This window comes from Cryptomeria japonica, chromosome 8 (genome assembly GCF_030272615.1).
Source record: "Cryptomeria japonica chromosome 8, Sugi_1.0, whole genome shotgun sequence".
NCBI classification, from domain to species: Eukaryota; Viridiplantae; Streptophyta; class Pinopsida; order Cupressales; family Cupressaceae; genus Cryptomeria; species Cryptomeria japonica.
In genome coordinates, this window is record NC_081412.1 from 108,049,550 (window position 1) to 108,075,111 (window position 25,562).

The 25,562-nt window shown below is 35.2% G+C and overlaps 1 long non-coding RNA gene and 1 pseudogene across 1 annotated transcript; one reads left to right on the plus strand and one right to left on the minus strand.

Moving 5' to 3' along the window:
- The first annotated feature begins 8,567 nt into the window (after window positions 1-8,567).
- LOC131062444 (uncharacterized) lies at window positions 8,568-10,404 on the plus strand. Its single transcript, XR_009110893.2, has 4 exons — window positions 8,568-8,920; window positions 9,194-9,270; window positions 9,954-10,049; window positions 10,346-10,404. It is a non-coding gene; the product is annotated as an uncharacterized LOC131062444 (long non-coding RNA).
- A 1,635-nt stretch (window positions 10,405-12,039) lies between these two features.
- Window positions 12,040-24,640, minus strand: LOC131062427 (uncharacterized; annotated as a pseudogene).
- Window positions 24,641-25,562: the final 922 nt, after the last annotated feature.

A 25,562-nucleotide genomic window follows, 5' to 3' on the forward strand; every position in this document is an offset into this window, starting at 1 on the left:
ATATTTCTTTTGCAATTCAAAGGATAAAAAATAAATAATATTGGAATTTTATTTGCAATGTAATAATGTTATTTTCAAAATAATGATTTAAAGTATTAAATAAATTTAAAAAAATCATTATATTGGACCTCTAGTGAGAAATACTTACTGCCCGGGGAGGAAATAAGTATAATCTTTCTACACACAAAATGGCATAATCAATTTATTGATGAATGAAAATTTACATTAGGGATAAATTTTTTTAACAAAATAATCCCTTATGCAAATGTTAATAAAAATAATATTTGCCCTCAAATAAATATGCTCTCACCTCCGTATATACATTAGAGCAAAGCTAAAATATTATATTCAGTAATTAAATAATTAAATTAATAAAACTGCTATAGTAAAGATTATAAAAATATCACTTTAATAATTTACTATAGTCAAAATATTGCTCTAAGTAATATTTAATTAATAATACTTACCTAATGGCAGAGAAAATTTAAAATAATATTACCTTAATGATCTCCATCGGCATAGCTTTGCATGCCTCATCGGGATAGCTATGCCTTATTGGGGTAGCACAATTACAGTTGCTTCGATGCCCAATGGGAAAAATAATATTCTACTACTTACCATCGGGATAACATATTTTTAGTTGTTCCAATCTCCCAATGAGAAGAAAAATAAATGAAACATTAATGCTATGTCATTGGCATAACATTTCTCCATCGGGATAGGTATTTTTTATTACCCTGATGCCCGATGACTAAAACTGAAAATGTGATCTCTCCCCATGTCTTCATTAGGGTAACTTTGGTCTATCGGGGAGGGTTGTTTTATGTTACCCTTATGCCCGATGAAAATAGGGTTAGGGCAGCAATAGAAGATTTTCGGACAACAGGATTCTTATCATTAAAGTCCATCCAAGGTATTTCAGATATAAATCTTGCAAGAATAATGAGGGGTACGAGACAATCCAATAGCTCTAATATACACATCATTTCCTCTGCCATAGTTATCTTTTCATGAGTTGCAGACAATGTCTTATTCAATGACTTCACTCGAGAACCATCTTTCTATTTCTTTTTCTCATCATTTAACTGACGTTGTATAGTCTCTCGCTGTCCACTGAGAACCCTTTTGCAACCGTAATAAAACAATCACACCTTCAACAACAGCAGTGGTCGAACAGGGGGATGAAATCATTCTCATACGAAAGCCGAAGAGGGATGGATGAAGGCTGGATGTTACATCCACACGTATCGGGACTGATACAGATGAAAGCATCAAACATAAACTAACCAAATAACATGTACCCGAGTCTCGAGCCCCAATTTGGGCTACAAAACTACTCATCACCCACTAACGGCCCCCTGGGCAAATCGACTGATTCTTTAGATACCACCGTGCTCTTTCGGGAAATGATGTCACAATTTGCAGTCTAACCGATGTTGTGATCCGACGGAAAACTCTTGGAAGTGTGTATGAAAGAACAATGACATAGTCCATGCACTTCTCTAATGAGAGATACTCATATACCAATATTGAACACCCTTGAGAAATTCTTGTCTTGCACACCAGATCATAGCTTCTAAATGTTGTTTCACTTTTGATATTGTCTCAGAAAAAAATTGAAGCTCTACCAATTGTAGTGAAGATGACTCCAAAAGTGGTTCTTCCAACACTTCAAGCACATTGCCAACACTATCAAGTTGCATCATGAATTTACTTGATAAATTATAGTGATTCTACATTTCTTTCACTCCACGGTTATAAATCTCCTGTAGATGACATGCGACATTCAATAATTTCTTCTTGCACCACTCCTTTACAATTGCTTCATCCAGAAACATAGCAAAATGGGATCACTAGAAACAACACTTTCATCCATACAAACATCTGTGACATAATGGCAAACCAAGGAGACCAAATTATTATCCAGAGGCAACATCAAATAATGAATGAAGCCACTAAACATCTTTCGTTGAAAATTGGGCATCTTCTTCCATTTCATTAATGTCTTCATCACGACTTCTATAGATTAGGCCAGCTTCCAAACATTCATCGTATAAACGCAACCACACATTGCCATCTTGATTTGGAATAGGAGCCCTACATATGGGGCAGACATCACATTGTTGACTGCACTCTGCACAAAGAGATGCATGACCACAAGATATTAAGACATGTTGAACAATACACCCACAACTCCTCAAGTATTTGTAGTACGACGCTTTTCAATTTTGGCTTCATCGCATAGATTAATTGGATCGATATTTGCCAGGTACTCTAGCCATTACATATTCATCCAATTTATACTATTCCATTCTGCATCTACAATGGATTGATATTTTGTTGGATCTGACAACAGATTTCTTCGTTTTCCTTTGAAACTATTGCAGATAAATCACCAGTGCCACAAGCAGGAATCCTTCATCAGGTGATCGGGGAAAGCCAGAAACTCCTATGTCGATACCCGATGGGTTTCACCCATCGGGCCCCACCTTGTGCAAATGTCACCTTATAAAGTTTTCTAAAATCATTTATCAAAATGGTTTACTTTTTTGGAAAAAAATTTATTCCTTTTGGCAATATATTAAATCTTTTATTTAGAAGATAGGTTCTCCATAAAACTTGTTATATATTTTGTAAAAATCAAAATCCAAGCATTCCTTTTTAATCCTTTTGAAACAAACTTTTTAACTGTAAATATGGCGACCTTTATAAAAATATAAAATGCAAACATAAGACTTTAAAACATGATCTATTCAATGTGATGATCCTGCAAACGATTTATTAATAATCGACTATAATCATCTTGATCAAAATTTAGAATTGCATATTGTAAATTTGAATAAGTTGTATTTAGATTTGCCTTTAGAAAACATATCAAACGATATCGTACGAATCCAAAATTTGAAACGAAGGTACTCAAATATACACAAAATGCAAAGGAATAATTTAAGTAACAGAACCATGCTCAGATCTAGTGGAAATTTGGTTCAGAATAGCGTACCTGGAAAATTTGAATTTGTGAATTATAAAAACACATACATACCTTAGCAATTGACCGCTTGACGTATTCATCAGAATAGGTTTGTAGGAGCTCGAAATGGAAAATCATACCTGAATATAGGTGTTTCATACCATTGCAAAGAAATTTTTTATGGATCAGGAGCTCTAAAATTTGAAATTTTTTAGGGTTCCAACACAATCCATTAATTCATCTAAATCCAACTTTCCATCATACTCCGGTGGGGTTAAATGTGGTTTAGTATTCACCCTACTCAAAACTCTCAATAACCTTTCTTCATCTGGATCAATCGTTGGTGGATTTGCTACTTGTTCTGTTGGTGCTTCTTCTTCTTCATCTTCGCTCACATCTTCAATATGTCAGCCTCTTCTCTGGGCTGTCTCAATGGCTTCTAATTGGGCTGCAATTCCTCTCAACATTTATATCACAACAGGGTCTACATTCCCACACGCTCCACCATTCATATTTCCTCTTTGTGCCATCTTCATGCCAGTCCTTTGCAATTGTAGGCCAGATCCATAATATGCCACCCTATAACAAAATATTCAGGATAACACAATCTCTGAAATAAAATCTCTGTCTGATACCACTTGGTGTAGTCACCGGTTAGGAGGGACTTCAAAGAGATAAATCTAAATCAGGCAGCAAGAGTAAACACAACGAAAACAAGAGGATATGATGGAGTCAATGCAGAACTAATGAATTAGATCATGAAAACTAATTACAAATAATCGATAACATCCGGGATACAAGATTCGGTTCACTGGCTTGCCACATACATACTCAATTACAAAATCGGTCAACTCCGGACCTCTAAATCTTAAGATATGTCTTCTATGCTATCTCTGATAAATTGTGATGCTAAATTACATTGATTTATATGGTCAAGAGGGATCCGGGTTGGCCCAAGAGGGATAAAATGTTGAAGAACAAGATCAAATTTGGAAATCACCAGGTTGGCCTCCGCAAAAAAGTTTCCTCCAGAAAATACAAAGGATGAAGTGCGGATTAGAGGGAAGGTTGGCCACACACCAAGGAGCATTGGAATCAACAAAATAGGGCTTCGCAAGCTATGGAAAGGATCCACAAGATTCACCAATAGCAAAATAGGTCCAGGCGGTTCCGATGTTCTAAGCCAAACAACTGTCTTAGAATTCGGAAGCGATAACTTGTCAAAAAAATATCCAAACATTTTGCAGTTCAGGAATAAGGAAGATAATCACGTTCTCAAGCAAAATCCAGCTCCATGAGATTCGGTGAGCCAATGCAAGAAAATGTAGAAAGAAATGTTGAAATTGCAAAATAGAAAACAAACTGAAAATAAATGTTTTTTGTTGATGCAAGATTGCCAAGAATCGGGGATGCTCCTGCATCACAATAATAATGTAGGTTCACCCAATTAGAGAAAATGGGTCTTTCGTAAGGAACTTGCATCCAATCTACCTCTAATATTAACCCTATTCATCACTTTTGTCAATTCCATTCTAACTATATTGTAATATAAAGTTCTCAAAATAAACCGTGAATGGTGATCGTGACAAAATCTTTGTTCAAATGTGAGGTGAATACATCACGGGGTCACTTAACTCAAATGTTTCCCCACATTTTGATGTCAAATTTGACCCATCTAACAAATCCTAATAAAGATTTATGGATAACTTTGACTATACCTTGCCATGATTTAATACTAATGTACCTCCATTTTTTCTTGATGTTGGTGAAAATTTTTGCTACTTAATTCAATTATACATATACATATACATGTGTGTGTGTGTGTGTGTGTGTGTGTGTGTGTGTGTGTGTGTGTGTGTGTGTGTGTGTGTGTGTGTGTGTGTGTGTGTGTGTGTGTGTGTGTGTGAATTAAGTAGTTCAAATGACATAGAAGTTTGGTTTCTATATAGTATATGCTATATGATGTGATAAAGTGGTTATGCTAGTGGGAATGAATAGAATAGAAGCTAATAATATATAATCTTAGCCATCATTTTGTGGTAACAGTGGCATTTTGTATGTAGTGATATATTGGGTGCCGCCCCAACAGTATATAGGTGATAGGGTTTAAGATGTTTTCATGGCAGACACTAAGACAAAATGTAGAATGTAAACCTTTTTTAATATCAATATAATGGTTACTACCCCTTAGTAGCTATTAACTAACCCCCAAAAATTGTACAAATAATTATATATTATAAATTATATTAATTTTGTTTCAATATTAAAAAATAAAATATTATTATAAAATTGAGTATAAATATAGTTAAATTCTTAAATAAATTAAATTTTAAAAATTAAAACTCACTTGTAATAAATTTTAACTTTTATATTGAAAGTTACAAGTAAAATCACACTTAAAAAGTTAAAATTACTATGAAACTTATTAAAAGGTAAAAAGTGAGTATAAACAAATGATATAATTATTAATATTATTATTTGCTAAAACATTATTATATTTGTTAAAAAAATATTATTATTTATCTATATGTATTTTTGTTATCGAAAATGGTTCTATTTGCATTTCTTTTCTAAAGAAATTACAATATCAATGTCAACTTAAATCATCTTCACAACCCTATTGTACAAAATAAATTGTATCGACAGTTTTATCAAAAAAATCAATCTACTTAGTTTCTGCTACTACTAAAAAGTAAAATTCTATAATCCTCCCAAAATATCATATACATTCTTCCTATGAGTAATGCCCAAAAAGTACATGGTTAATGGACACAACATAACCTATTTATCCTACTCCAAACTTAACTAATCTATATTATTTTTTCTTTTAAACAATAACATACTAGATTAATTAAAGAAACAAATTATGATCCTATTTCTTGTATCATTTAATTAGAATACAAGATGGAAGTTAATCTACTTAGAACAATGGTTTATTATGATATTCAAACAACAAGCATAACATGTCATTACATACCCGAGTTTCTCTTTCTTGTTTTTGTATTGTATTCTCCTAGCCCCCTAATACTTGTACTTGTATACATGCCCACATAGCTAGATGCACAATGTAAGATTTATTGAAAGTTAGGTACATGTTCATATAGATAGGTCACCTCAATACATTAGCTAGATAAATCGACAGAAGTTAGTTTCATTTAGGAATTTATAAAGAGGACAAAGTACACATAACATTGGGTTGTAAACTAATTTTATTTTAATTATTATAAAGACAAGTCCTAAGGGTCGAACCTATGCCTTGAGGGCTTGCCACTAATGACCTTGTCTACATCAAGCATAGAGACATCATAGTATGATTATTCAATTTAAAACCATTCCTTATGAAAATTCAATAATGGGTACACAACCCTTTCTATGGTCCAGTTCCCTAGATAGTTTTCTCGCCAGCTGCCACCCACTTAGGAGAACGAGAGATGAAAATTTGGTTAAGGATATACTATGCCAATATAGTCCAAGAAATTTTACTTAAGTATTAAGTTTGCATGTGAATAATTCCATATTCATTTATAAACTAAGTTTACTTCTAGCAAGACTCCACATGGTGTAGGAATTACAAGTTATCATTGACCATAAGCACGAAGAAATTTCTACAAGAATTGGATTAATGAATAGCAAAATTGATCTCTGAGAGTGGGTATACAAACTCATAAAACGACAATAACTTGACTTAAGTAATTTTATTATGAGTTTCTAACCATAGATTTTTTTAAATGACCACCACACAAATTAATGGATATTAAGACAATAAACTAGTCAATTTTAATGTATACCAGTAAATAATTAATTGAAAACTAAGGAATATTTACTTCCTATATTTATTTTTTATTTTTTTTATGTAAGACTAATCATCGCAACAACCATATACTACAATTAATATTGTATTGATCCAAAATACAATAAATATCACATGGCTTATTACAATCAATTTAAATGCTATTATAAAGCAATGTCTTTATAGTAGTTGCATCAACATTTCATAAAATTAGATAACAACAAATATCTATGATATCAACTGACATCTTTCAATTCATAGAAATTAATCATTAAATATTCCAAGAACTTATAATCCAACATGGTAAATGCTAGAAGGGTGTTTATCTAATTCCGATTGAGCGCCAAATCAATAACTCTCTAGTGCTAGTACATCATGATGTTGACACAAGTACATAGATATAAGCAGACGGGGAGTGTGGAACAATCTATACCTTTATCAATGTAATATAATGATAAAATAATGATATTTAAAATTAGAATAAATCAATCTCATATTTGCTATTGTAAATCTAACCAATGATAAGCATATTGTACACTTTAGGACCTATGTTAAGACTATATTGTAGTGCGAGGAAAAGTTTCACCGTCGAGATAGGAAATCAAATGGAGATAACATATATATAATGATAAAGGAATCCACAACATGAAACAACAAATTCAACCTTGAATCACAACTAAGGGTAAATGTGGAATAAGCTCCCTTAACACAAGGTGGAAACCTCTCTTCCTTAAGTAGATATTCCTTTCATAAGATTCTTCTCTTTTAGGTAAGCAGAATTTGTACAAGGTGTCCATTAGTAATAAAGTTATTGTTTAATTAAATAGATAATACTTAAGCATTTATACAACATTACTTACAAGACAATAGTGCAAGTGATGTAGTAATAATATTCACCATACTATAACTCTATTTGAATTGAGAATATGTCTTAATGTTGATACCCAAGAGCATATCTTAAAGCATAAGCCATAATGTCGATTTAATCAAAATCCTTAAGCGAGTCTATCAAAATGGAAATATTATTAATGTACTTATCTTGCATAAATTTTTCCATACACACCAATAAATAATTTAAACCAAAATAAAAAGAACATTCACTATTATACTCGCTAACATTTGGATATACATACAAGCAAATACACTTTTATACTTTTCTTATAAGTTTGATATTAATTAGTGAGTTTAACTAAACATTTCCTTAATTAAATTAATAAATTACTAAAATAAAATGACTTTATTGTTGTTTATGAGATGGCATGAAGGAAAATAAAGTCATTGAATTTTCTTATACTATTCCATGTTGACATCCCTATTTTACCTTGGCTCTCATTGTGCCTACAAGCTCCTTTTCTTCTCTCACCATATGCTGCCCACAAGTAAAACAAGTGCAAACCTTACTACGTTTAATCGCTAAGTCATTCATATTTATATGGGAGATGGACAAAAGGGGTCACTATAGAACTCGAAAGATACATGAAAAATTATAAATATAATTCAAATCCCTTGCATCAAATATAAGATTTCATACTCATGAACATATTAAACGTTGCACATACTATTTGCAAACAAGAGCCTAACTACTCAACGCAGGCTCCCTAAACACATACTCTTATTCAAAGTTAATAAACTAAAATTAAATCATATTCTATTATATTTTAAACCATTGAATTTAGTATATAACAAGATTACATATAATTTAAATATATATTTTATATATTAAAAAACATAAATATATATTTTACATACAAAATATAATAATGAGGGATAAATTTTATAAGAAATAATAAAAATTCATTGAAGAGATTAAGCGTCTCAGGACAGCAGGAAAAGCTTTAAACCTTACTGCTAAATATTTTCAAACCCTAGGTATAGCCAATCTGCTTCAAACGACATTCACAGTGATTTGAAACGGTCCGAGAAAAACGCGAGCAGAGGCGAGAAAAACGTGTACAAAAAATCCAACGAATGGCCGCATTGCAATGTCTTTCCATGCATGTGGTCCGTGGATTCAGACACCGATTCTGTGTTTGAAACTAACCTAGCCGTTGAGTGTTCTAGAATGTTTGAAACGGAAGGAAAATTCAAAATTCACATTTCAAATTGCATTTAGCGTGCAAAAGTATGATTATATATAACCCTCGGCATTTGTAGACCAGGTACAGATAACGTTTTTTCTTTTGATTTTCTATTTTGCCAATACTTTGTTCTGTTTTTTTCATAATTTCTTTCATTATGTATTTTTTTTTCACAATGCTTTGTTCTGCATTTTTTCTATTTCTTGACTTTTCCATTTTCTGTATGAGTTTGTCTGCAGTGTGCACACTGGTTTGTCTGTCCATGATTTTAATCTGTTATTTGTGAAACATTTTGTGTGTCTGTCATGATTTTTATCTATTATTTGTTTTTGTTTTTCACATTGTGTGTGGCAGAGGATGAAGAGGCAAAGCATAAGAAAAGGCAGGGATCAGGAAATAGAAATTGAATGAGGGCAAAATTCTTCTTGCAGGTAATTCTTCTATTTATGTTTTCCTTATATTTATGTAGTAACAGAGGCAGAGTAGAGGATTTGTTTACCTTGCCAGAATGAATAGGCACCACAAATTTTCCAATGAAAACTAAAGGATTGTTTGGCTTACCAGAATTAATAGGAATCCCAGATCTTCCTATTTAAGTTATCTTTATTCTAAAAACTAATGGATTGTTTAGAATTAATAGGAATCCCAGGTCTTCCTATTTAAGTTATCTTTATTCTAAAAACTAATGGATTGTTTGCTGCACCTGATTGAATAAGAACCACAAATTGTTTATACATGGACAGTTGGACAATAATAAAAAATAGCCATCTACCCTTGGAGCTGCCAGCCCTAGTTTATTTATCCTTAGCATCATTATCTTTATTTCTTTTGGTGTGGCTTGCCTACTCTTCACGGTGTTATGATGACAGTGGTGGGCATTATATGTTAGATATTTGATAGAATTTAATGTTTGATGTAATCAGTCTTTTATCTTGGTATAATTTACTGTTCCAAATATAAATTTATAGATAAAATGTTTTAGATTTGATCACTTCAAAGGACATTGTTCTCTTAATATTTAAGTTTTCACACTATGTTTTATTTTTCTTGGAAATAAATATTTCTGTTAGTTTTAATTTCTAATAGATTAGCTCATGTTTATTTTTATATTCAGTTGTCATGGCACTGGCAACGGATTCATGGGTGGGTCCATTTCTAAAAGAGGAGGCATTGCTAAGCATTTCATGACTCCCTCTGAACCTGCTCACTGGTGAGCTGCATCAGACATTTTATACTTTTGTTGACTCAAGACAAAGTCTACATCGCAAAATAATAGAAAACAAATATCAATTCAAAATATGCAAATGTATAAGCTCCACTAAAACTATCCATTAAATTCTAAATTACATAGTTGGCAATGGAATAGCAACCCCAAACGAAGTATACAAATTATTACAAACCCAAATCAACTACGTAAAATGTGGGATGATATATTTAGGCTTGTGGTTTTCATTTCCTTTTTAACGCTCTTCCTTTTTTCATTTTTAAGTTTTGAATATTTATTAGGTGGATGTCATTGTTTTACTCAAGGAAAAAGTTTTTGGATTGGGATGTCTTAATTTTAGGTAAATCGCAAATGTTTTAGGTCATTATGTTCCATTATATTCTGTATTTTAAATTTTTTTGGGTCAAGTTTTGGAATGTTATGACTGACAAACAGCTATCGGGATTGTCTGTGGGTTGTAGAAACACAGAGAAACTGCAGTCATTGAAGTTGACGTGTTTGGTGAGGTTGACATGAATGATTACAAATGGGACCTGGTATGTACACGTGCCTAATGTTTTAGATTGTTTTCATGATCAATTTGTGTGACTACCATGCTTTGTTCTATGCGTTTCTTTTGTATACCCTTCATTTTCTATGATGAATTTTTAAAAATAATTTTATAAATTTGGAGTCTTTAATCATTATTTTGTTGCTTTGAATATAAAAGAACTGCAATAAAACTTGAGATTAATAATTTAAGTCATTTGTAGTAGACAACCAATAAAAATAGTTAAAAGAATGAAATATAGATCTGTTTAAAAATTTAAGCAAGCTCTTGAAGAAGAAAATAAAAAATAGTTAAAAGAGTGAAATATAGAACCGTTTTAAAATTTAAGCAAGCTCTTGAAGAAGAAAGAATAAGAAGCATAAAGGGTTTAACATTGTATTTCACTCAGTGTATTGATATACCAATGAAGAAAAAATGAAACACCTAAAATGAATGAAATAGACTGGCTAAAATCAGACTTGAATCATACCAACAATAAAAAAAGTGGAGCCAAATTTTTGACATAGACACTAGATTGAAAGTCATTCCACAAGGGAAAAATGCAGATGCCATGATGGTCCAATGTCCCTTATTTAATTGCAAATTATTGTTCTTTAATAGTGGTGCATCCTTACATTGAATGGAAGACACTTGAGAATGAACCCACTAATCCAGATCCAGCCCTGTGTAGTTTCTGTTCTATAGTGCAGGTCTACTATCAGAGCATGCGTTGTTTTGATATTATGATTCACGAGTTTTATATTCCACACATAGTGGAACATTAAACCTACCTAGTAGACCCTCTTGGTTGTGTTGGACACCTATGTGAAGCACATGAATTAATTGAATAGATGCTCTGCAACCTACTTGTTTGGGGGGCTTTCATTAGTGCATGTAGAGTTTGTAGTAACTTAAAGCTGCACGAGCTTTCCGTAGAGTGTTTGTTTACATTAGCACCTGAAACACCTGGGTATTATGTGCTGCTTTCAAATATTTACGCAGAAGTTAATAGTTGGGATGATGCCCTAGTAATATGAAAGTTGATGAATGAGAGGGGATTGAAAAAGAAATTGCATTGCATTGTGATTGAGTTAAAGAGCAGAGTGCATTTTTTTCTTATCGATGACAGATCCCACCCACAATTTGATGAAACTTATGCAAAGTTGGATAGACCAAAGGCTGATGAGGGAAGCATGTAATATTCCATGATTGCCATACATAAAAGACCAAATACTGACAAGGGAAGCAGGTTTTGCTTATCATAATGGCCATACATAAAAGCATTGCATATCTAAAAATTCACAATCCATGAAGAGGCTGGATAGTAACTACCCAGATCCATCCCCCACCTTTCATCCCCCATGATTGACCTGCCAAAGTTTTCTGCACGGTGCACATATCATTTAATGATGGTTATTGTTACATCCAGATGGCTCAAAATGGTTCTTATGCTATGTTACTATCTAGAAGCCTGAATTCCCCCTCTGTTTCTTCTCTTATACAACTTTCCTTTGTTATGCATCCATTCTCTGCTGGATTTTGCTTGCTTTCAACTGAAAAACAAACCTTTCCAGGTTCTCTTGGACCATTTGCTAGGCTAGTTGTGGCATTTACAGTATTTTGTTTTGCATGGATCGGACGCTCCATGAATTGCTTATCATCTTTGTCACAACTACTTATTTCAGAAGAGACAGACTGAACAACTTCCTCTGCAATGCCCATACTTTGTTCTGAAGTATGACTTCCACCTTTGTCTCTGTTATCATCTATTTCGTAACCTGCTGAAACAGAGCCTTCACCATCTAAGCTGAAAGTTATCCATGTCTGCTTTGGGAATTTCTGTGAATCCACTCTTCTAGAAATCCCCATCTCATCTTCTGAAAGAAGGTGATCTCCTTGACTTGATCCATGTGAGAAACTGTTACCATTTGGCTTACTAGGATCTTGGTCTGCATGTGATTTTCCTTGGCCATTGTAAACAGATTCTCTTGTATCAATTTCTCTAGACTTTTTGGATGTTGCTTTCTTAACATCATCTTGCAATGGCTTGGTATTTCCTTTTAAACAAGAAGTTTGCGAATCAGAAACCAACTTAGTCTGAGTAATATCTTGTGATACAGATGATACTGCTGCATCAAATGACACTATTTCATTGTTCACACCCAAACTCTTCTTTTCTTCATCATAAGTAGGACCATTTCCATAATCTTCCGTTGAAGACTTGGATATGGTTTCAGTAGAAGATTTTTTATGTTCGGTTCTTTGAGAAAACCCATTGTGGAGTTGGCACAAACCCAGATTGCTAGGAGGACTCTTTTTTGAAATTCTTTGAGTATTTAGGCCACCTGGACTTCCACCCAAGTCTATGCCAGATCGCATCCTCATTTTCTTCTTCACTAAAGATGGGACTTTCATAATCTCATCTACTGAGAGATTATCAATCTCCTCACAAATTGTACTAGCTCCATCCCTGTCAGAATTGTTCTCATATATTCCATTTCACTTTCGAATACATCCCTTACTTGGGCTGATGAGAATGCACCAGAGAATGCTGGAAGATGAGGTCTGATAGAGGACTCGGAGCCATAACCATCTTCTCCAATTTCATTAGTTCCATCGCTCTCCTGCACTGTGCCATTACACCGTTCTCCAGAATCACTCAAGTATTGAGGAGAAACATGAATAATGCTTACCATTTCAGTTCCTGTATTTCCTTTATTTTGGAGACAGCCCAGAACAGATTCTTTTATAAAAAGGCATCCTAAACCTGTTGGATCTGATCCAAATACCTTGTAAAAAGATGTGATGGTAAAATCAGGCATAAGTTCAAGGGAATCCATGTCTTTAGGACCCAAAGCACCTGTCATGTCCCCTCCTTGATCGCTATATGTATCCTAAAAGAAGCAATTATTATTAATAATTAATATAATAATTAAACAACAAATGATTATTTGAGATTTATTTATTTATTAAATATTATTATTTAATTAATATATTTCTAATAATATTCTTAAAGTTTAATATTATTATTTGATTAATATTTAATGGTTCTGGAGAATTTCCTCTGTTATCTTTGGGTATTACCAACTATGGGAATTCTACAATAAATGATTCCTCGTTGCTGGCAAAGTATCGAGCTATGCTAAATAGCAAAACTCCTTCTGTATACCACCACCAAAGATTCATCCGATGAAGACCCGTCACATACATGGCTGGAGAAAACTGGCTAAGCATCAATCGTCATACATATGTGAAGGTCCCGGTACCGAATTAGTATCGATAGGGAACAGTGATTATGGATAAATACATTGTAATTGCCAGAAGATCAATTAACCTGGCATGGAGGAAGGTTAATAATAATCCTAGCAACTCGTATAAGCTATCTAATCGATAAATAAACTCATCAATTACCAAACATAATATTGTTATGAAGAAACGCAATGTTAATAAGGAAGTGCGATTACGGAAGGAATATGCCCATTCCAATCAATGGTTGCAACTGTCCGATAACCACAAGTTATATAATGAGAATCGATTGGGGGAAAAGGAAGAGGGAAAAATGACTCCCAGATTATACCCAAACAGAAGAAGGAATCTGATTCAGGAAGATCGATATCAGAATGCCATCCATTCTCTGTATACATATTCTACGTCTTAAGGATATATTTCAGTCCCAGAACACAGTGTCTATATCAGAGAACTAGCCCATTCTCTGTATTAGTATTTTGTGTATTTAAGGATATATTTTCAGTCTTAGACATAAGTAGGTACACCAGAAGATTAGCATATTTCTGCATAAATGTTCTGTGTATTGAAGATACAGTGTCAGATTCAGAACAGATCAGATCTGTTATTAAATACTGGCAATACCATCCTTGTTCTAGGTGGTATGCTCTACATAGAGAGTCAATAGCTTGACCGAATTGCACAGGCAACTGCGTACAACATATTTAGAGAGTCAATAGCCTGACCGAGTAACCAGTTATAATATTAATCACCCCTAAGTGACCACATTCAGGTTGACATAATATCGATGGACCAAACATAGCACCATTTCTCTAAGTAATAAATATTGATTGCAGATTGTCACTGTGAGTCAGTGATTGCATAATCAAACTATCTCTGGGGTGGTAGAAATCAATTCTCACATTGTTTATATCCTACTGCATATTAGACATCACAATTGCCATATAATTATCATCACAGTATATATCTATACTGAAGGTATATCAAAGATCAAATCTGATATAGAATTACCTCCCGTTGCTTAAAATTATACTCTCTTGTCATATTAGCAGGAGGAGGTTGAAGTAATCATCCCAGCTTTCCTTCATTTCCAAAAAAGGAGCATCACAGTGTCTACCATAGGCGATTTATTTTCTTAATAATTTGCAACAGCAATCTTTATATCTGGGGTAGTTCAGAACTGTTGTTAAGTTACTGGCAGTAACATACTTGTTCTCAGTAGTGCCAGTCCCATCTTATCTTACATCAATATCCTTCTATTGTTTTCTTATGTGCTAAAATTGAGATTTTGGACAGATTATAAGAGGATCCCAACTGGGGACATTACAGCACCTGCATCCAGCAATACATGCCACCTGTTCTGTTGTGCAAGAAACATCCATTGGTAGGAATAATTGGCTCCAGTCACCTTGGACTAGGCAGGAGAAACAAAAAGACGTAGCGCTGAGTCCTTTTTCCTTCTTTTCTTATGCTGAAGTTGTTTCCTAAGCTCAGAGCTACATAGTCTGAGTGTTTGCCACTTGAACCAAGCACTGTGTCCTTTGGCACCCTTCTTCCTCGCAGTTTGTGCCATACAATTAATTGATTCAATTTCATAGTCATACATAGTTAGTAGCCTCCTATTCTGATGAAATGGATGGGCTTCTTCAAGAAGATTGAAAGCGGAGCCGCTACTAAAAGTGAATACCATGCTGTACTCACTCTGAGGAATGCTAAGATAATCCATTATCCTATTCCTGATATCATACTCAACAGTACCTTCCTCGCGCAGCCCATTTAGTGCATGTAAGCTCAAGTTTGCAGATATTGCTGACAAACTAAATGAAGAAGCTTCCCAATGTTGGAACTACTGCAGGTAAGAAAAGAGCCCAAATCCACAATAATCTGAGCAGACTTTCAAAGTTTCTTCTAGATGCCCATATTCATCACTTCTGATCTCATCCACTTCGTCTGTACCATCAAATTTTGGATACATTTTCTTGAACTTGGCATAGGCCTCATCTAGCCCAAGAATACTCTCACTGTCGAAAAACCTCTCAGCAGCCTGTGCAGTGGCTGTCAAGTAGTCTCTCCACGCCGTCAAACGAACTAGGGCCCTGGAATGTAAGATCCCAGATTTGGTCCCTACAGTCACAACAACGACCTCTTCTTCATCATCGCAACCTATGTGAAGCACATGAATTAATTGAATAGATGGCTCTGCAACCTACTTGTTTTGGGGGCTTTCATTAGCGCATGTAGAGTTTGTTGTAACATAAAGCTGGACGAACTTTCCGTAGAGTGTCTGTTTACATTAGCACCTGAAACACGTAGGTAGTATGTGCTGCTTTCAAATATTTATGCAAAGCTAATAGTTGGGATGGTGCCCCAATCATATGAAAGTTGATGAATGAGAGGGGATTGAAAAAGAAATTGCAATGCAGAGTGATTCAGTGAAAGAGAAGAGTACATTTTTTCTTACTGATGACAGATCCCACCCACGATTCAATGAAATCTATGTAAAGTTGGATAAGCCAAAGACTGACGAGGGAAGCATGTTATGTACCATAATTTCCATACATAAAAGACCAAAGAATGACGAGGGAAGCAGGTTATGTATCATAATGGCCATACATAAAAGCATTGCATATCTAAAAAATTACAATCCTCGAAGAACAGGCCGGATTGTAACTACCTAGATCCATCCCCCATCTTTCATCACCCATGATTGACTTGTCAAAGTTTTCTGCATGGTGCACATATCATCCAATGATGGCTATTGTTACATCTGGATGGCCCAAAATGGTTCTGATACTATGTTACTACCTGGATGACTTAGGACTAGCCTTGCAAGGCTAGCAACCCAGATGGGCAGTTCCATTTATTGGATTTGAAGCTTGTATATGATATGAGAATGCATTCTTGGTTTACAATTTTTATGCCCTTTAATCTGTGATTAGTAGTTGCATTATTGTGACTACTTAATCATCTTTAACCAATATAGACAACAACTTACATATTCAGCATTAGCAGTAGTCCCGAAACCTCTAATCATTGTTTGAACTTTGACAGCAATGGTTAAAGTCATCGGTTGCACAGAGTACATCTTATGAATATTCTCTGTTGCAGGTTTAGTTTTTAAATAAAGTACCAATGAGTTTTGGAGTCAGAATTATCTTGATAAAACTTTTCTCACGTCAAACCTAATCATAGGTGAAAAGCAACAGAAAATACTGAGATGGGGAGGGGGTGAATCAGTATGTTCACACAATTAACAACATGAAAAACCAAAAATAAATGCTTGTAACTATAGAGACAGACAGATTTTTATCACGTGGAAAACCCAACAGGGTAAAAAACCATGGCAACAAATGCTTCCATAAAAACAACTGGGCACCAACCCAAATACAATGTCATAAAAGAAATCGCCATATTTTAGAAAAGAATTCCCACACACAGATGTCATAAAAGAAAACGCCTCAATTTTTAAAAGAATTTCCACACACGGCTTAAAAGAAATACGCCTCATTTGTTAAAAGGTGACAGATGTTATTTTTTCACAGCACAGACATAACAAACAGTGCTAATAATAGTAACGCCTTCAACAAGAAATATACAGAAACCGCCAATGAAGGAGAAACGCAATGACAAAAACACTTGGCACGCAAGGATACGAATCTGCCAAAGAATGCATATCTTCCAAACTCATACAAAAATGATCAGAGAATAATCATCGCACAGGTAAGTAAATGCAGAGCTACTACAGAAAAACGCCACTGATAAAAAACCGCCGTGTAAAGAGAGAATGTTCTAGAACGGCAGGTGCAGAAGCAATAAGAGAAACAACTCGTACAGATAAGATTACCGGCACACATGGCCACTTCTGAACTGAAATCGAAACACAAATCTGATCCTCATACCACTGTACATGACAAATTCTAAACTGAAATCTGCAAACCCCTTCTTGACATCAATGACAAAACAAATCCAACAATAGGTTGATATCTAAGTTGTCTGCCTTCAGAACTCCCTCTCACATATGCAGTCCCTCACATATAATAAGAAATTTACTTATTAGACAATAATCAAAATCGTAGCGCAGCAATAGGGCATGCAGTTTTATCCATGCTATCAATTATCTTTGTTAAGTTTAGATCAAACTGATAGCAGTAACAGAAAATCAACACAGTAAACACTCAGAACACAATAGTACCCTGGGAAAACCTCCCTCTTGGAGGTGAAAAACCCAGCAATTAACCTCAGACCTTATTAGACAAAAAGCGGTATATATCTTTACAAATTTGCTTCAATTATTGAAGCACCACATGCATCTAAACTAGGGCAATAAACCTGACATACACAGCAGTGAGACTTATCTGCAATGTGATTGAAGGAAGATGATTCGATTAGTCAAGAATTAGGTTCGTTGAGCTGGATGCAACGCAAGGTATTGATTCACTGCTTCAGGAATGGATTCGCTGATCAGAAGATGGTTCGTTGCCCTAGGAGATACTTCGCTGATCAGGAGATGATTCGCTGCCCTAGAAGATACTTTGCTGATCAGAAGATAGTTCGCTAATCAAGAATACAATTCGCTGATCAAGAATATGCACTGCTGAACGTATTTGCTGGATACTTAATTGCTTGGATGTATATGATGCTTGCTTGAAACTTGAATATATATGAGCCTTTGCCTCCTGATACATCCTAGGTCTGCTCTACTACTAATAATAATATGCTCTTAAATTGGCGCCCATTATAGGGTCGGCCCTATTTGCAATTACAAGTTACATTTGCATATCACAAGTCACATCGCCCATTTAGGGCCAGCTTAATTCACAAGTTACATATTGGTTTTGCACATTAATGTGGCTGAGGCCGATAGGCCAATTAGTCACCCACAAGTGCTTGGTTGGCCCTAGAAGGAATCTGACCTAGCTACAAACATCAACAATCTCGACATCATGTCCCTGCCTGGATCAGAACTGATTGTAATCCTCCTCACTGTTTTCACAAAATCTCTGTATATAAATTAAGGATAATTAAAATGACAATTTAATTGATCGCTAAAGGATCTATATAAGAAATCACTTCTAAAGGCAATGCAAAAAAAGATTTCTGTAGGAAACTATTTATATCACATGAAAGAACTTAATTTTCATCATTGTTAAACAAATTCAAATTAAGCTTAAGATAATGGTGAAAGAGGAACAGGATTGGATCAGACAGATAACTTACCCATAAGGCTCCTCCCCAACATGCCTCGGAGTGTTGCTAATGTCCTTGTAGAGAGCACGATTGGAAAGCTTAAATTATTCAATACCAACATTTTTGTCAAACTGGCATAAAGTTTTTCACATGTGTGAGATTTTGCCAAGATCAAGAGGCAATGGAAAGCACAAATAAGAGAGAACAAAATAGATGATAGAAATAAACTGTGTTCTATCAAGATGAAAAATATGATCAACTGGATCATTAAGCATTATATACAATGAATATAAGCCTACTTATATAGGCAAGGCTATATGGATATGTGAGCACACAAACATGACATGTGGCTCAATAAGAAATAAGGGTAGGTAGGAAATAGGTGTGGGTAGGTAGGAGAAACAATATAATAGTCCACATGAGGTGGATCACCCACTGAATGTGGAGTGTAACAACAAGATCAACACCATAAAAGGTGGAAATTCTCCTACACACGCTATCCCAATGTGGCACAAACACCCAAGTGTCTCATATCCAAACTACTATGAAATGCATTTCCTAAGTAAACTTAAGTATAGTGTAATAATATCCATGATGAATAATTATTTACACCAACACCCCCCCTTAAGTACAACTTAGGGGAATGCACTAAAGTCTACAATGCAACTAAGCAATGCAAGATGGGTCCCGGCTACTAGGTCATGTTAGGTACCCATGTGCAAATGCAAATGCATGAAAACCAATGCAATGAAATCTCTCACAAAGTGGGGAAAGAGAGAAAAACCCAATGGGAAAAAACCCTCCCCCAAAAGAGAGATGAAAACATACAAGAGAACTGTCATAGAAGAATGTGAAGGACAAAACCCCATGTAAGGAAAAAGTCCCCCCCATATGAGAGAAGAAGAGAAGCTAGGAAGGCCCCCCTCAATGTGGAATCTACACCAATGATAGAACCTTGATGTATGAAGAAACTGCTCCACGAACGTCGAACAACATTCCTCCCCTTGGGAAGAAACAAAACAAAATGTGTATCCATGAAGTCTCCCCAATCATGAAGGGAAGATGTATGAAAAAAACTCATGATGAAAGGAATCATTGAAAACTGCTCAAGTGTCCTCATGTCGATGCTAAAAGATACCCCCTCCAAAGGTGGTAAATTGTGCCACACTGCTGAAAAAGGCACTCCAAGATCTAGTGGAGATGAATGTAGAACATGTCCCAAAGACTCACATGTCTCCTCAAAACATAAAGAGACCTCCTCCAACTGTTGTACATAAGTATCCACAATCATGTCAACCTCAAAAGAATGATCATGTAGAGAATGAACAAGAGGGTCAGAGTGTTCCCTCGTAACAATCGAAGAAGGATCACCTTAATCAAAGAGAAGATGAATGTCATCAATGATGTCTCCCAAATCTGCAATGTAGGATTCCATAAATAAACCTACAATGTCTGTCAAGTAATCATCCCATGAATCTGAAGCTAGAAGACAATGAATATCCTGTTGCACTGAATCACATGAAGGCAAAATTGTCGCACTATCTGCATCATCAGGTGCAATAGGTGATGTGATATCAATATGAGGAGATGAAATACAAGGCTCAAGAACGGGGTCACATGTGAGAATCCCCATGTTCAAGTGCCCAAAGTTCTCAAAATCTGAACCATCACAAGAAGTGTGATCAACATGTGTAGAATTGTCAAATGTGAAATCATCATCATCAACAAAATCTGAAAAGGAGTATAACCGAGATGCATGATCAACCACCCCAGTCGCAATGATAGCTCTAGTCTCCAAGTCTCTAATGAAAACTGACTCAGGTGTGAACTCCACAACTCTCTTAGTTGCGCTATGTGTGATTTGATAGATAGAAAGGAGATTGTTTGTCAAGTGGGGTACACACAACACATCATTGAAGGAGTTATCCCCAATGTCAATAGATCCTTTCCCAATCACATCCATGTATGTATGATTGCCCATCAATATCTGCGGCATGATGCAAGGATCAAATGTAGAGAACATAGACTGCGAAGATGCCATATGATGAGAAGCCCTTGAATCTAGAAGCCATCTCTCTGAATCATGACTGATAGTAGCACATAGAGCTTTTCCTTTTCTTGTCCCAAAAGAGTGAGTCTTCCCACTTGTAGAAGCCATCAATGCTTGCCCTTTTCCTTTTGAATGTGAGGAAGTGGAAGTTGATGAATCATCCTTCTTGTAGACATTAGGCAAATCAATGTTATGCTTTTTGATGATATGTGTGAGCTCATCAATCTTCTTAAAATGGCAACGATGCTCCTCATGATCAAACTTTTTACAATAGGCACAAGTAGGTCTCTCCCTCTTTGGTGAATTATCCCTCTTGGAAGAGGATGTATCTCCTTGTTGTGGAGAGGGTGATGCTTTGCCCTTAGGCTTTGATTGCCATTTCTTCTTGTTTGAGTTGTCCTTTCCTTGATTTCCTTTGTTCCCTTGATTTGCCACTAATGCTTGAGACTTAGAAGCCTTAAGAATGCCCATGCTTATCAACTTAGTTTGTTCCATCATCAACATTTCATTGAAAGCATCAAATGTAGGCATTGTGTAGCTTGAACCCATTATCATCCTATGGGTTTGGAAACTAGAAACAAATGCTACATATTCTTGTGGAAGCTTGCCTATCAAGTTGAAGATCAATTGAGTATCCTTCTTATCAATGCCACAATCTTTGAGTTGTGTTCTCAACTCATTTGCCTTAGTGACATAATCTTGTATAGTATCAAAGTTCTTGGGATCCAACATGGTGAGATCACTATCAATTTGATATCCCCTAAACTCATCAACTTGACCATATAAGTCTTGAAACTTTTGCCAAGCATCCTTGATTAGAGTACATTTCTCAATATGAAAAATGAGATCCTTTGATACATACTTTCTTAAGGTACCAATTGCCATGATATTTTTAGTGAGCCAATCCAAGTGACCAACTGGATCAACCTTAGGATCAGCAAGAGCAACAATAGTTCCATCAATGTAATGAGTTAGTCCTTTTTCCATAAGTTTACTCCATGCATTAATTTTCCAAGTAGCATAATTATGAGGAGTTAAGAGAGGAAACTTAGAAGAACCCATAGCAGCAAAAAGGAAGGAACACAAGAGTACAAAAGCACAAGAGACACCCCCCCAAATTCACTCAATCAAAGTACCCCCAAAAATGATGATTTTTGCACTTTATATGTAGTGCGTGTACAATAGGCCACTTGCAAAACAAGGCAAAGTGGACTTCTAATTTCAATTTACAAATTCTCAAAATGAGATCTGAGAAACTTCAACAAATACTGCCAGTGATCTAAACTGAGATCCAAGCAAAATGCAAGTACCAAATATGCCAAAAATGGCCAAATAATGAAAGTACAATTTCTACTTAAAATTACTGCAAACAAATGGCAGATTATGAAAGTAGATCAAAAAATATGCACTTTCAAAAAAAATGGCACCTGAAAAAGAGTCCATATGAGTCCAAATGAAGCCTCCAAAGTTGTAAAAACCGGGATTTCGCGATTTCCAAAAAACCTGTATCCGAAAATTAGACAAATTCAGCACCACTGTACAGATCATGAAAATCTACCCCAAAACAAAAAAAATTGCTCGAAAAAACGAGTCCGGATGAGTGAGATATCACTATTTGAAAATTGCCTACAAAATTATAATTTCTGGAAAATTTCCGCTGCAGCGTCAAACTTCAAATGCCTCTAGATTTGGCCTCCGAAGTCTGATTTTGATGAAACAAAGGGCAAAACTGACTTTCTTGGACCTCCTCAATCCAATGGTAACCTAAGATTTGATCCATCAAGCTTCAATAATAACCTGCAATAGAAAACTCCAAAATACACAACCCCAAATAACATCAAATTTCTCTCAATTGGCAAACCAATGACACTCTAATGGCTCTGATACCATGTGAGATTTTGCCAAGATCAAGAGGCAATGGAAAGCACAAATAAGAGAGAACAAAATAGATGATAGAAATAAACTGTATTCTATCAAGATGAAAAATATGATCAACTGGATCATTAAGCATTACATAGAATGAATATAAGCCTGCTTATATAGGCAAGGCTATATGGATATGTGAGCACACAAACATGACATGTGGCTCAATAAGAAACAAGGGTAGGTAGGAAATAGGTGTGGGTAGGTAGGAGAAACAATATAATAGTCCACATGAGGTGGATCACCCACTGAATGAGGAGTGTAACAACAAGATCAACACCATAAAAGGTGGAAATTCTCCTGCGCACACTATCCCAATGTGGCACAAACACCCAGGTGTCACATACCCAAACTACTATGAAATGCATTTCTTAAGTAAACTTAAGTATAGTGTAATAATATCCATGATGAATAATTATTTACACCAACAATATGTACTGAAGAGTGTTAGATCTATTGATGTGCATGAGATATCTTTCTCCTGACTGCAGTCGCAACTTTTATTAATATTTTGTTCTGTGTTAATTTTGCGATTTTTTTATTTTGCTAATCTAATTGTTTTTCCTACGTATATATTGGTTAGTATTAATTTCCTTAACAAATATATTAGTTAGTTCATCTCATTATCAGGGAATGTTGATGATTGTCTATCAGGTTAGTTTATCTTTATCACACCCGTTGATCTGACAAGTTACCCCGATTGAGGTCATGTCCTTTCACTGCCTTGGTCGGGTATTTAGTTCCCTAGATCGGGAGCATTAATGGTTCGTTGTTGAAGGATATACTGCATACATCCATATAATACCTGTTGAAGATCATACTGCATATACCCGTGTAATACCCGTTGAAGATATTGGTGTATATATATGTGTATTAACTCTGAAGATATTGTTGTGCACACTTGCATTATCTCTGAGGAGCTAACATACTCAGATACATCGATTATCGTAATCGATATCTTCAGTGACAGGAGATATATTCAGATATAATTCTGAATTAGAACAGTAGTATCAGAGATATTGCTCTATACCTCTGCAATTTTAATTCTGATCCCAAAATTTAACAAGATCAAGGGTACAGCCTACTTCATCAGTCTCACTAAAGACTTTACATTGGACAATTGCATGCTCTAATAGCTTTCCTCCCATATTCTTCTTCAAGCTTAGGAAAGATGATTGATCTTTAAAACTCTGTAAAGTTTCAATAAGGTTGGTGCCAATATCACTGCAGCTTTCGCCATGCTGAAGTCTTGTGTTACAATTGTTAAACATTTTCAATCCATCTGTACTTTCACTAACTGGTACATGAAACCTATCTATTTCTTGATTCCCATCACTTGAGCTGTTGCTTCTAAGCCCAGGTGAACCAGTGTATTTGAAGCTCAGAAAGCCTAGCCCATCTGGAGAGTTTATTCCATCTTGCTGCTGCTTTTGTGATTTTTTGGTGACTTTACCATATGAATAGGCTTCCTAAACAGAAGAAAGGATGTGGTCTTTGGGAATAAGCTACCAGTATACTTACTACCTTTTTGCTCACTTTGTGATGAATTCCTCATTGTCAGTTAACAAGAGAGACCGTTCTGCACCTCGATTGTTCAAGAGAAAGGCTCCCTATATTGAGATCTGTGGAAACAGGAGCCATAGCCCCTGGATCGTGGTGGTTCAGTTTATCTAAAAATAACCAAGATTGGATTTTGTTTTGATGTATATCCGAGAAATCAATCCCATAAAGACTGTCATGCCTGCAGTTACATTTTTGAAAGACTGCGCCATGAGTTTATTTGCCCTAGCACATTATTGGTGAGAGTGTCCATTTGGATTCCCATGATTCCTCCTTGGCCCTCAACATGTAACTCAGGAGGCTGTGTAACTTGGAGTTTTTTCATAGGGAGCTTAAAAAGTGTCATTTGGATGGTAAGCATGTTGGAAACAACTTCCACTAACAAAGGACTAACCCGTTTCACGTGTTGTAACAAGTCTAGCTCATACCATGCCACCTGTTTCACAAACATCCAAGCTATGAGAACCTAGAAGTATAAAAAAGTAGAGCTCGGAACTGTCAATTTATTCTTCATCCACTTCCCATTGCTACCTATTTTAATCTAAATTCCTAGGGAAGCCAAAGCAAAATTATAACAAGTTCTGAAAATGATGATTTTTGGCAGTCAACCATGCAGCACACAGATTCCAATTTCCATAGTATCTTTTCCTGGCATCTAACTTGGTAAAACCTACAGCTGATGTTACACCAGTTACAGGTTAAATGAATTGTATTTGTTTACAATTACTTGTGTCATAATTGCTTTAAGTAAAAAATACACTGAGAAGAATAAATCAGAAGACCTTAGGGCTCATAAAAAACTTTCTAGAAACCTGGAAGTTATATGAAATTTTGCATTCAACAGCAGAATATAATCTTAATCTTCATTATATCATAGTTGAAGTTGTAAATTTTGCTAATGGCGAACAGATACAGAAGAAGGGTGGTATCAATACTCAAAAGTTGTAAGTTCTGCCAAAGGGACCTCGAAAGTAGAATAGAATTAAAACATGCATTATATCGT